At 45.8% G+C, this 13,555-nt stretch overlaps 1 long non-coding RNA gene across 1 annotated transcript; it reads left to right on the top strand.

The window, feature by feature from the left end:
• The first annotated feature begins 591 nt into the window (after positions 1–591).
• LOC109390711 (uncharacterized) lies at positions 592–9,519 on the top strand. Its single transcript, XR_002125625.1, has 4 exons — positions 592–744; positions 1,852–1,932; positions 2,756–2,880; positions 8,951–9,519. It is a non-coding gene; the product is annotated as an uncharacterized LOC109390711 (long non-coding RNA).
• Positions 9,520–13,555: the final 4,036 nt, after the last annotated feature.

The raw sequence follows: 13,555 nt of genomic DNA, 5'->3' as shown, positions 1-13,555 counted from the left end.
CATTTTTGAATCTGTGCTCATGGGATATAGCTTGTATGTATGCCTTTCATATACTCCCTCCCCAACTGTGCTCCTGCTCAGGACTCCACTCCATGCCTCACTGAGGCATCCTGTGGGCAAAGCTGGATCCTGGCTCTGGATAAATGCTAATCATGGAGAAAATCAGGGTCTCGACAAAATGGGATTTTCGTGGCGGAGACCAGACTATGAAGGACTTTGCCTCATACCACCTTGGATGAAGATGATGATGACTGAAGATCAAAGTATTATTTTTTTTAGTTATATTTACTGAATTATTTGTAGTCTACCACTTTATTTTCAGGTAGCAACTTTCTTCTTATGGTCAAGATGTTTTTAGTTTGACTGAGTGAAATAAGAGATGATGAAATCAGTTGGCATATACTTCTCAAAGTGTGTTCACATCCATTATCCCCCTCAGGGCTGACTATTGTCTTCTCCATTTTCTTTATAAGGACATTGAGATAAGGAGATGAACTAACTTGCCCAAGAGTGCACAGTTAGTTAATGACTGAACTAGTTTTAGAACCAAGGTCTGAAGGCTCCTATTCCGGTAGAGACTCCTCTGTGGTTCTGTTTTCAATTTGAAAGGGAGCCAATGCCTCCGCACTCTGGGTGGGGTTAGCAGAGAGTTGACTGACCATGAGTCAGAGAGATTAGTAGGTGAGGGTGCTCTCCTTGGCTCCGGAACTCCGAGACGGGTTGACAAAGCTGCTGTGCTCCAAGGTGGGTGACAGAAAAGCCCCTATTTTGTTGAATTAGTTGCAAGTGTGTCTTGGGTTCAGAGTGAATGTTGCTGACATTACTTTTTTAATGTGGTAAAATATCCATAACACAAAATTGACCATTTTAACCATGTTTAAGTGTACAGTTCAGTGGCATTAACTACATTCACATTGTTGTGCGACTATCACCACCCTCCATTTTCAAAACCTTTTTCATCGTCGCAAACTGCAACTCCATACCCACTGAACCTAACTCCCCATTCTTCCATCTGCCCAGCCCCTGGCAACCACCATTTTACTTTCTGTCTCTAGGAATTTTATGGCTCTAGGTACCTCATGTACATAGAATTGTACAGTATTTGTCCTTTTGTGTCCATCTTATACTAACTTATTTTTATTATTTTTATTTTTTATAATTTTTATTATTTTTTTAAAGATTTTTTTTTTTAAATTGGGGAATTGGGGGAGGAGAACAGCACTGGGGAATCGGGGAAGGGGAACAGACAAGTTGCTGTCCTTTTGTTCTTCAGTCTAGTTGTGGAGGACGTTGCTTCACTGGCCCATGTTGGTATTATGATCATTGCGCTCTTCCCAGCTGAGGCAGTCACTCGCCGGCCCTTGGGCAGCCGCTCACGGCGGTTGCTGGCTGCTCCCTCAGGCTGCCGGCCACTCACGGTAGCTTACGGCAGCCCACTGCAGCCTCACTGCAGTCTACACCGTCGCCGGCGACTCACGGCAGCTCAGCTCCAGGTTGGGTTGAGCTGTTGTTCATCATCTTAGCTGTAGAGGGCGCAGCATCACTGGCCCATGTGGGATCCGAACCGGGGCCCTGCTGCACAGAGCTCACGGTCCCAAACCAACTCTTAACCAATGCACCATACAGCCGGCCCCTGACTTATTTTTAATTGGATCATCATTTGCAACTATAACAGGGATGCAGATTAGCAGTGCTCTAAGTCCATGAGAAGTACAAAGAGAAAGTGAGAACAGGAGTGATTTGGGTGGATTTCTCAAATGTCAGGGGAACCAGATTGAGGGGGTGGTGGTGGGGGGTGGATAGGGAGAAAATGTTACCTAGAAAACAAAACATTGTGCTTTATCATTCCAGGGGCAGGCACATCCCCCTGAAGGTAAATGCTTCTGTTTGGAGGATGATGCTGTGATGGACCCTGATGAGGAAGCCACTCTGGTGAGAGCCATGAGATTCTGGGCATGCTGAGGGCAAGACAATTTGTCCTGCTGGAGGAGTTCACAGGAAATTGGAGTTTGGATAGAAGGGCCTGAGGGAGAAGAGAGAGGCTGGAGAAGATAGTATAAGTTGGGACTTAGGGAATAGGTAGAAATTTTCTGAGGCGGGGAATGGCCGATGAATTTTGAGGAGAGTTATATCTACAAGTAGATTCTAATGCGCTTGCTGTGAGTCCCTTCTAGTACCCCAAACTTTGAGTAAAATCTGCTGCTGTGCCTGTTAGCCTTGTGTGAGTTGGAGGGGAATGCAGATAAAGTAGTGGGAAGAGGCTGCAGCTACAGGAGGTGAGAGGCAGAAGGAGGGGAAGAGGTGGAAAAACAGGAAATCAGAGCCAGAGGTCACAGAGGAAGAATAAACCTTCTGAGAATCCTGGGCACACAGTTTGTTGTAGGGGCTGGAGGCGAGAAGGACTGTAAGGTTGGGGGGACATAATAATGGGGTCCCCAAAATTGATGGGATGGGGCTTGAGTCACTTTGTTAAATATTAGGTGGCAGATATTCCAGTTAGTCAGCCTGAAGGAAGGCGTGGTCATCTCTTCTTGGAGGCCTTCCAGCAAAATCTAGACAGGGCACAGCCTAGGTAACTTAGGAAGCAGAGGCTCTCTGAGGTCTCCTCAGCTCAGCTCACTGCCTCTAGGATTTCCATAGTCATGGGAAGAGTACTTTTTTTTTTGAGAAATGTAGATGAAGCTAGAACCAAAGCCAAGCTCAGAACATGTCTTGAGCTTTCAACACAATTCTCTTTAAAATTGTCTCAAAGCAGAGATCTGGGGCTGTGACTGTCTCTGTTGGAGAAAGATGCTTTTTGGACTGCCTAGAGCAGCAGGAGCCCAATGAGAAGGTCCAATTGCGTCCACCCCGAGGTGCCAGAGAAGCCTGGTATGGAAAGTGAGTTTTGTGTTTCTGGGAACACTTGGAGAGTCCCTGACCAGGTCTTCGGCTGAGTGTGGGCTGGGGATGGAGCCCTGCCTGGAATTACTGATGCATCCTGAGATCTTGGGATCAGCTGCTTGGTAGCAGTGAGGCTGACTGAGGACATTTCCTTCCTGAGCTCTCCAACCTTGGCCTAGAGAACCAAAGGTTGGGGCTTGTCTGGCTGGACCCCATTTTTGTCCCAACCCAGTATCCCTTCATCAGTTGGGTCCTGGGGAAAAGGGCCTGGCTTGGCGCACACTCAAGGAGGTTTGCCAAGTGTGTTAGTTGCCACTAAAAGCTTGTAAACTGGGGTGCAGGATACCGTAGGGGCCTGGGCTGGCCCAAAGATGGGCAGTTTAGAAGTTCCAGAACTTCCTTGCCTGTTGGGAGGGAGGAATGTCTCTGCGAAATCCCAGGCCAGCCTGTATTGGGGCGGGGCCAGCTTTCCTTGTGGCGGCCCCTCTGCTCTGGGGGAGCTCTGTGTTCCCTTCTACTCCGCAGCTTGGGAAACACCAGAGGCCCTTTCAGGGAAAGGAGAGAGGGAAACAGGCCTAACAGTGAAAACTGAATCCTGAGCTTCAGCTGCAGACCCAGCACAAATGTATTTTCTACTCAGTTATGACAATGTGGAGTGTTCTAAAAGGTGGTTTAGGGGAACTGTGGAGCTCAGAGCATGGGGTGCTAGGAGGATCTTAAAGACCAGCTAGTATAGCCCCCTCATTTTGCTAGAAGGCTAATTTGAAACAGAATGGAATTTGGCAGGGGTTGGGGTGCATTTTTTCTTCTGAGGCCCCATTTCCTGAAAGAGACAGTATCTGAGATGGGCTAATTTCACTCATTCACTCATTGCACTCCTTGGTGCTTAAAAAAAAAAAAAAAAAATCAAACAAATGAAAAAAACCTCAGTGGTCCAGTTCTGGTTTCTTTGAAAGTAAAAGAGTTTGTGGCTTCCAGGGTGTTTTCAGTTTGGAGCCATAATTTCTGTTTGTTCCTTTAAAATGTTCGTTCACCACAGGCTTATTGCCAGGTCTCCCTCTGCACGTTATCAGGCTGTGCTTGTGAATGGCTGAGGGAAGCCAGCAACAGAACTCAGGAAAAGATTGGAAAAGGTAGGGGTTGATGTGGCCTAGGAGGGTGGGAAGGATGGTGTGGTTGACTGGCCTGCGGTTAAGGGGGGGATGTCTGAGCACCCTCACTGTGGAACCTTACAGCAACAGGAGACCTTGCAGAGGTGTCTGTGCGGTGCTGAGGCGCTCAGCTACCTGAGGAAGCAGATGAGCTGCCTTAGGAAGATGGCACCTGGGTTCATCAGGGAGGGCTCTGAGGTGTTCAGGCCCCTGGCACAGGAAGCTTAGGAAAGAGGAGATCTGGATGGGGCAGGTAGGCAGATCAGAAAAAGAGTGAAGACAGAGAGAAAGCAAGTGGCACTGAGTTGCCTGAACTAAATTATCAATTTGGGGAGGGGCCCAGGAGGCTGCCAACTTTGATCTCATTTTCTGGACAGGCCTTTGGGTTACTTCTTATACCTACCACCCAATCACCAGAGAGTTGCCGCCTTCTGATAGACGAAGCTCTTGGCAGACATGTGAGACATATGCAGCTGGAATTGGGGGCCGCACATACTGGGTGTGGGCTAGGGAGGGACATATATATGCTGGTGGAGGAGAGGAAAGTCTTTTACAAGCTCTTGTCCTGGAGGCAGAGTAGGGGAGCAGAAAGTCAGGGCTCAGGGCAAAGACCGTGTGTCTGTTGTTCCCATCGTGTCCCCAGTGCCCAGTGCCCAGCTCAGGGCCAGGCTCACAGAAGGCACGCACTAAATAATTGAATGAATGAAGTTGGTATCTGAACGCATGGAGTGCTATTCCCTTGAACCCCTGTGTTAACTTATATTTTTCTTCTTTAGGATTTAGAGAATAATAGAGACTATTTGCCTGATTTTCTCTTTCAGGAAGGATCTTCTTACTGTTGTGTGATAAAGGGCATTGAGGCACTGTTCCTTGAACTATCTCCATATAAAGACCCTCCATGGGTGGGGGGGAGGTGGCACTGGAGGAGGTTTGGAGTGACCTCTCAGGGCCCAGCTGGCTCTGGGATGCAGAGGGTGGACTGAAATTCGCCAAGCTCTGCTGGTCATGGCTGAGGTCACAGCAAGGTGGTGCATTAGCAACTTCGTTAATTGCATCATGTTTTTCCTACATCTGACAGCACTGGGTTTATGCCTCCTCCCCAGATGACCAATGGAGGAAAATAAAATGGAATTTAAATCTTATTCCTGACAGGGTTTAACCCCTGGAATTGGTTACTCTCAGAAGCTGAGGGGTTCCTTCCGAATTGGACAATTTCTGAGCCCATCGTTGTGTTTTACAGAAAGGACCTGGCACTGAGAGACATTAGTCTCCTCCCAGCTCTCCCTGAGAAAGCCCTTCACCTCCTCCTGGGCTTGGTTTTGGAAGTGATGGTTAGTCCTCTCCCATTGTAAGCACTTCCTCGAAGGGTCTGGTATATATATTCCTACAGAGACAGAGGGGTGGCTGAGATGACCTCTTCAGGTCTTGCCCACTCTACAGTTTCTACATCTCAGGATCTATGCATTTTCTTTCCTTCAGAAGCTGTCAGTTAACTCTACATAGCTCCTGGTAGCTACACTTCCCTCTAATATTTAAAATATCTGGGCTGTTTCTTAGGGCCTCCGAATCATGTATTTATTTTCCTTGGCTCTGTCTGAAAAGGCCACATTGGTTTTTTTTTTTTTTCCTGAAAGCTAGGTCCTCTGGGCTAAACACAACCTCCTCTCAGCTTTAGAAATGGCTGATTTTCATCATGCCCTTTTCCTACCAGATTATTTCTTAAATTGCTCCCCCCTGCTGGGTGTTTTGGGAGGGGGACGGACACAGAAGCCAGTCTGTGGAGGCCCCTGGCTTTTCTTTCTCCCGAAGAAGTTGGGGGAAAAGTCTCAGTTTGTTCATGGCAAGGTTTCAACGGAAAGGGACAGGTCGACCCGGCCCGGAGTGGTGGGGGTGAGGGTGGGGGGTGCTCGGGCGGCGCCCGCGGTGGCAGCGAAGACCCTGGGCTTTATGCGACCTGAGGGAAGCGGGCTGCGGGGCCGGGCGGGGCGCCTCCTGCCATTCTAACCGTATCCCGCCGCTAGGCTGTTGGGGAACAAACTTGCTGAGGCCACCGGGAAACGCCTCAGGAACTTAGCACCGGAGGGAGGCCCATCGATCTCGCAGCTCCGGGCTCGCGGGGCTCCCGCGCCCGGTGAATGGAGGCCCCGGGCGCCCCCATCCCGGCTCGCCCCGCCCCCTCCCCTCCGCCGAGCCCGCCGGCCCGGGCCCCTCTGGGAAGGGCTGGAGGCGACGCGGGGAGGGGGCCAGAGAGGAGGGAGCGTTCCTGCAAATCACATGATTTTCCCGCTTATATAAATCACAGCTTGTTTTTCTCAACCGGCTGCAGACTTAAAGGTGCAGTGTCTGCTTTCTCTCCCCAGGGCGGGGCAGGGGGTGGGGCCCGGGGTGCTACTGACGGCCTCGGAGCTGGGCTGGAGGGGGCTTCACCAATGTGGGTGAAGGGTTTAAGGAGTCCCTGCCCCCCATACCCAGAGATGTTTCCTCTTAGCTGGAGACCAGGGCAGGGCATGGAAATACGATCACCAATGAGCAGGCAGAGCCGGGTTGGCGATGTCGGTCAGAGACCGACCTCTCTGGAGACAAGCTGCCCCTCCTAGCCGCTGGTGCCCTGGAGGCCTCTGGGGGGACCCTGAGCTGAAGGGCTAGGATGCAATTGGATTGTGGGAGATCTGTGGTGGCCAGAATCAGGCTCCCAAGGCTGATGCTTATTATTCTGACCAGCCCCCGCTATTTATTTGAGGCCAACATATGTGGGAAGAAAAAGGAAATCAACACATACATTAAGCACCTACTATCTACCTATTAGGCATTGTGTGTGTGTGTGTATGTGGGGGGGGGGAGGGGGCACGGGGAACCAAGACCTGTTAGACAGTCTTCATCTTCAAGTGGTTTATACTGTTTGGGGTGATGAGATATAGGTTCAGGAGAGACTAAATAACACTAGTCTGTTTCGATGCCTGTTCCAGGCTAAATAGAAGAGTTACAAGGCAGTGCATAATCACTGCCCCATGAACAGTACAGATAGTGAGTCCTGCAAGCTTTGCAAGGAGGGCTCTGGAGGCCTTGACTAAGAGGTGGCAGGAGGGAGGAGGGGACAGCCTGCTGGGTGATGTGGGGGCCTCAAGTGGAGAGGGGAAGAAAGGAGCATGATGGTGTTGGGGAGGGGTGCTGTACAGTGAGCAATCATTTTGCTAAACTGAGGAAATGGGGAGTGGAGGAGTGGAGCGTGAAGCTGGAAGGCCACGGGGCCAAATGCAGGCAGCCTAGAGTGCAGGGCTGGGTGTGGACCAGGTTTGATGGAGGCAGTGCATGATCCGGGCCTGCTCAGCGCAGGTGGGTGGTGTGACCAATCTGACAGCCGGGTGCTGCATAAACTGGAAGCACTGAGGGAACCAGCTGGAAGCTTCTGCAGGAACCAGGCAGACATAAGGTTCTAGGATATTAAGAGAATAAGTAGCAATGAAAAGTGAAAGGGAAGAGATATTTTGAAGAAAGAATTGAGATAATGGAGTGACTGTGTATATAGGGAAGGAGAGAAATGACCAAAAGTGATAGTGGTTTTGAGTTTGGGACACAGGGGAGAAGAGGGCTACTCCCAGGTGTGTGTGTGTGTGTGTGGGGGGGGGAGGGGATGAATGGTGAGGTGAGGAGCTCCATTTAGAAATACTGTGTAAGGACTGTGGGATCTCAACTTGGAACTACCCAGGAGGCTGGAAATCAGGACAGAGGATCTGTGCAGAGGAAGTAGCACAGGGATGAAAGAGCTACCACAGATTTGACAGGGAGATAACAGAAAGGGAGAAAGAGAAATGAGGCGAGGGAACACGCACGTTTGGGAGGAGGAGCCAATGTGGAGGGCATATGTTCCCTGGAAGCAGGCCAGCCTGGGTGAGTAGTGTCTCGGCCTGACCTTGGCTAAGTTGTTGATTTTCTCTGAACCTTAGTATTCTGATCTGTAAAATGGGGATAACAGCACCTGCATCATAGTCTGTGTGGATTAAATATATGAAGCTTCTCGCATACTGCATAGTGCTTGGCACAGAGCAAGTGTTTAATACAAGTGTCTTTCCTCCCCATGCTTCCCTTCCCACCTTGCGCCCTACCCCATTTCCTTTAAGTGGCAGGCACTTGAATAGTTTCTCCCTTAAAAAAAAAATTTTTTTTTAAATTATTTATATTGGAGAACAGTGCGTTTCTCCAGAATCCATCAGCTCCAAGCCAGGTAATCACTCCAGTCTTGTTGTGGAGGGTGCATCTCAGTGGGGATCGAACCGGCAACCTTGGTGTTATGAGCACTGTGCTCTAACCAACTGAGCTAATCAGCCACCTCTAGTTTCTCCTTTTTAAAATTGTAACTGGAGTGTTGTTGCTATCATCGTTTTTCTTTTTACCCTTCCTCCTCTTCTTCATCTCCTTCTAGAAGAAACAGTTTTGTTTTTAATGACTAATATTTGAACCGGATATACCCTCCATTATAAAGGAAGGAAATAATAAATTAATTTCCTAAGGGCCTCTTAGCTGAAGATGGCTATTACCTTATTTGATCCTTCCAGCAGCTCTGCAGGGTTTGGGAGGGCAAGTATTATCCTCCCTACAGCTGAATGGAAATAGAAGAATGGTTGTAAAAAGTTCTATTATTATGTTTGAGAACCACATGTCTATCAGTACCCTCTAGTTCAAAGATTTCCAAACTTTAATTATTAGCCCTTTATTTTTGGAAATAAATTTTACCCAGTAGGAAAAAAAAAAGACATATGCAACAGAGCTCTGGTTTCAGTGGAGTAGAGAGGTTCTGAATTGCTTGTTCAGCTCTGCTCCCACTCTCAGCCAGGCTGGGAAATGGGGTTCTGCTTCTGGGGTAAACCAGCTCCTAGAGACTCTATCTTTTTACTCAGCTTATTTTTCTTCGCTTTCAGCCACAAACTTCCTGACTTCGAAGGCTAGGCTGGAGCCCAAGAAGGCTTTGCAGACCCCTGGGTGTGCCCAGTGTGTGAGCCAAGTGTTGTCTGGCAGTGAGGCCAACAGCTCAGCTCTGCCCATGTTTCAGCTGCCTGGAATGGGAGCCAGCCAAGCAGGACCAGTGCTGCTCCAAGGCAGAAGGCCAGGTGTGCTGTCTCTGGGCAGGCAGGATGAACAGCCATGCCTGATGTCACCCAGGCCCAGGAACCACCCTGGATGGTGGGTACGTATGCTGGCCCGCTCTGCTTTGGGTTCTTATTCCCTCTTTGAATGTGTTTCTTGAAAAACAAACTCTTTTAGGTGAAGAAACAGTTTATGGTTTTTAGTAATGATTTGAAACAAAGCGAATATTGGTAACATGCTCTGCAGACAGTTATATAAAGCTGTGAAGGAACTTCAGAGAATTTACTATAACTGTAGTACTATTTATCATTCTGTACAAAGTAGCCACCTTTGGGATTCATTTCTTTGAGTGGTATCAATTCCCCAAAGAGATCAGCATTAAAAAAGTGATTAAAATTTTTTGTGTGATTTTTGCTTTTAAAATAAAATCTTGGTAAACCAGAATCCTAGTTTTATGCTGTTATTTTTTCCACTGATTTATCTATTTATTTGCATTATAAAGGCAATATGCATTAATGGTAAAAACAGAAATGCAAATCTTTCTGAATGGTATAAAATGAAAAGTGTAAGTCCCCTCTCATTACCTATTCTCATTCCCCTGAGATGATAGACGTTAATGGTTTTGTGTGACCCAGAAATTTTTGTTGTATGTATGTGTATGTATGTGTTTGTATACATCTAATCTAATATTTTTCCATAAATGGTCTAGTCATGTGATTTTTACCCCCTCCCCCCCACTTAAATACATATGTTGACACACAGGTCTATCTCATTTATTTTAATGATTGTCTAGCTCTGGTGTTGCATTGAATGTTTTGTATAATATTCCCATATTTAGCTTGTTTCCGGTTGTTCCCCATGTAAACTGCTATAATAAGCATTTTTGTATATATTGTTGCATACTTGTGCACTTGCTAATATATATGTAAGATAAATTCCTAGCAGTGGAATTAGGTGAAAGTGTATGTACATTAAATTGAAAAAAATTATTCTCTTACTACTTAAGAAATACGAAAAGATCAAGAATAAGAACAGCTTGAAAAACAACATTGTCAGGCCCACCAAGTGGCATGTTGGTTAGGAGCTGGCTTGGGACACCAGCTCTGAGCAGCATGGCTCGGTTTGAATCCCACATGAGGGCCAGTGACGCTGTGCCCTCTACAGCTAAGATGGTGAACAACAGCTTGACCTGGAGCTGGGCTGCAGTGAGTCGCCAGCGAAGGCGTAGGCTGCAGTGGAGCTGCAGTGTGCTGCTATAAGTTACCTTGAGTGGCTGGCAGCTGGTGTGAGTGGCCGGCAGTTGGCGTGAGCTGCCAAGAGCCGCCATGAGCGGCCATCCAGGGGCTGGAGACCGATCTGCCTCACCCGGGAAGAGTGCAATGATAATACCAACATGGGCCAGTGAAGCGACGTCCTCCACAACTAGACTGAAGAACAAAAGGNGAGCTGAGCTGCCGCTGAGCTGCCAACAGGTGACAGGATGGCTCAGCTGGTGAGAATAACAAGGTTGCTTGTTCGACTCCCGCATGGGATGGTGGCTATGCCCACCCGCAACTAAGATTGAACGTGGCACCTTGAGCTGAGTGGCTATGAGCTGCCAACAGGCGGCCAGATAGTGACTGGACTTGGAGCTGAGCTAGCTGCGCCCTCCACAATGAAGACTGAAGGACAACTTGGCTGTTCCCCTTCCCCAATTCCCCAAAAAAATCTTAAAAAAAAAAAAAAAGGAAAAAAAAAAGAATTGTCTTTCTGGCCAAAAGCTTCTTTAAGAACATTTTCTAATTCAACCCTGCATCTCCTATACTGTGAAGCAGTGTCTTGTATATTCATTTCTTTATTCAATATACATTAATCACCTACTATGCATTGTGCTAGGTCCTGGATAAGTGGTGAAGAAAACATTTGTGGTTTCTGCCCTCATTGAATTTATAGTCTCATGAAATGACAACTACATATTGTGATATATCTTTAATAAAACTTTGAAAGAATCTTACATCTTTAACTCCTCTTTCATCTTCTCTCCTCAAACTCCTGCCTACATTTCCTGCACCATTTCCCCTGAAAATACCACAGATTTCTCAAACACACAGTTGAATTTAATTCATATGCTGTGGACACCTATAACTGAGAAGTTTGTCCTACGTTCAAAAAACTCAGTCAAGCACCTTCTCTTTCCAAACCTTCTGCTGATTTTGGTATTTATATTAATGTTACTACCTCCTCCTCATTACCCGGGGGGAAATCTTACTATTCTCTTTATTTCTTACTCTTTCTTCATATTTANATGATTGGTGAAGTACTAGTGGATGATTGGTGGAATACTAGTGAATGATTGGTGAAGGGGCCAAGGGAAGGAAGGGTGAAAGATAAGAGAGAAGGAGCAAAGGAAAGACGGGAGAGGTGTGGCCTAAGTGTGGAAAGGTGGTCAAACCAAGTGTTACAGTTAGAGGGTGGTTTCTTCCACCCTCCATAGGTGGATGGCTTGGAGGCCCTTTCTTGACAGATAGGCAAGTGGGCTTTGAGGGCGTGGAAGACGAAGACATTGGTGAGCTGCCTGACTTCTTTAAAGAGGACCTGTGTTGTGCCTTGTGGCTGTTTACACAATCCTTGCCCATTGGCAGATATGCTTTTTCCTGCCTGGGATTCTGAGGGTGGTAAAAACAAAGTGAGGTTAAAGGCACATGCCCTCTATTCACTCAACATCCTTGAGCTTCTTGGGGTTTGTCACGTGCATTCAGTCAGCCCCAAGGAACATCTGATATCTGTTGTCTTCTCCTTGCATATCGCTTGGCGATGTTTAGTTTCATACCCATTGGTTTACTTTTTCCTTGTTTCTTTGTGCCGAAGTTTCCATAAGTGGAAAATTATTTTCCTCCAGGATGAAAATATGTGAATGAAACTAAGATACACTTTTCAGGGAAGATAAACACAACACCCAGTCTTTGAGACAAGGATGATGATAGGGCTGTGTGGGTATAAATTTGAGTAGTTATCCTCAGGGCATAATACTGGGGCTGTTGTCTGCTGCTGTGTGGCAGCCAAACTGACTACAAGTTTTGGGCATGCACCATGCTTTTTTCTAAGTTCCCAAACACACTGTTCCGAATCACAGCTGGGGGCGGGGGGAAAGCAAAATCCAAATGAGAAGTCCCCATGGGTTTCATTGGAATCAAGGACACAAAAGGTGCTTATAGTTCTATGGACTTCCACTATGAAATGTCTTGGACTTATTTCAGAAACTGCGGTGGGAGAAGAAGCGGGTGGGAATATAGATGAAACAAGATTGGGTATGAGTTGAAGCTGAGTGGGGGTACACAGGAGTTCACACATTCTCTCATTTGCATAAGCTTGAAACTCACTTGAAATGCCACCAGAGATTTCCATTATTAACACTTTGTTAAATGTGTACTTTCTATGCGTACTTACCCATAATTTATATAAGCAGGATCACAATGAACATGTTTTGTAACAAGCTCTTTTCACTCAAAAGTACATCCAATTTTATTTATAAGCCTTTGTTTTCGATTTTTAACTAATATTGTAACGAACATTCTTGCACATGCAGCTTTTCTAATTTGTATCATTGCTGATTCAAAGGTGTGCACATTTAACATTTTGATACATATTGCCAAACTGGCACTTCAGAAAGGCTGAACCTATTTATACCCTGACAATATCCCATCTCACATCTAACCAAAACTAAACTTTGTAGCTTTGCTAGTCCAATGAAAACATGGTATCTCATTATTGGGATTATTTTTGTTTCTTACTAGCAAGCATAAAAATATCCTATGCTTACTAGCCATCTGTAGTGTGTTTGTGTGTGTGTGTGTGTGTGTGTGTGAGGTTTGCTTCTTCATGTTCTTTACCAGTTTGTCTGTTAGGGTGTTAACCTTTTTATTGACATGTAAGAGTTCTTTGTATATTAATGACATATATCTTTTGTCATATATGTTGCAAATATTCTCTCTGGTTGTTGCTTCAACTTCAATTATGGTGTATGTGTGTGTGGTTTTTCTCCCATGTAGTAATTTTTAATTTTATGTAGCTTAACCTAAACTTTAATAGTTTTGGGCTTTGGAGTCATGTTTTAAAAGTCCTTCTTCCCTACAAGATTATGAAACTGAATATTCATTTATTCTTATAGCATATATTTTCTTAAGATGCTGTTGTAAAAATGTAAACATTATAATAATATAGATAGAATACTTGTAATTTTAACCCCAAAAAGAAATACAAATAATTTATACAAAATATATTACATAAATATTTATATATAAATTTATATATAAATAATATTCATATATAAATAAAATACTTAAAATAATTTCATGCATCTTGGGCATCCCCTTTTGTCAATATACATACATCTACCTCATTCTTTTTAACCGTTGCATGTCAAATTGTATGGATGTTTTTCTCAGCCTTTTTCCATTATT

This window comes from Hipposideros armiger, unplaced genomic scaffold, assembly GCF_001890085.2.
Source record: "Hipposideros armiger isolate ML-2016 unplaced genomic scaffold, ASM189008v1 scaffold_277, whole genome shotgun sequence".
In the NCBI taxonomy this organism is placed as follows: domain Eukaryota; kingdom Metazoa; phylum Chordata; class Mammalia; order Chiroptera; family Hipposideridae; genus Hipposideros; species Hipposideros armiger.
The sequence above is the reverse complement of the archived record's forward strand: the minus strand, read 5'-3'. Positions and strand labels throughout refer to the sequence as shown.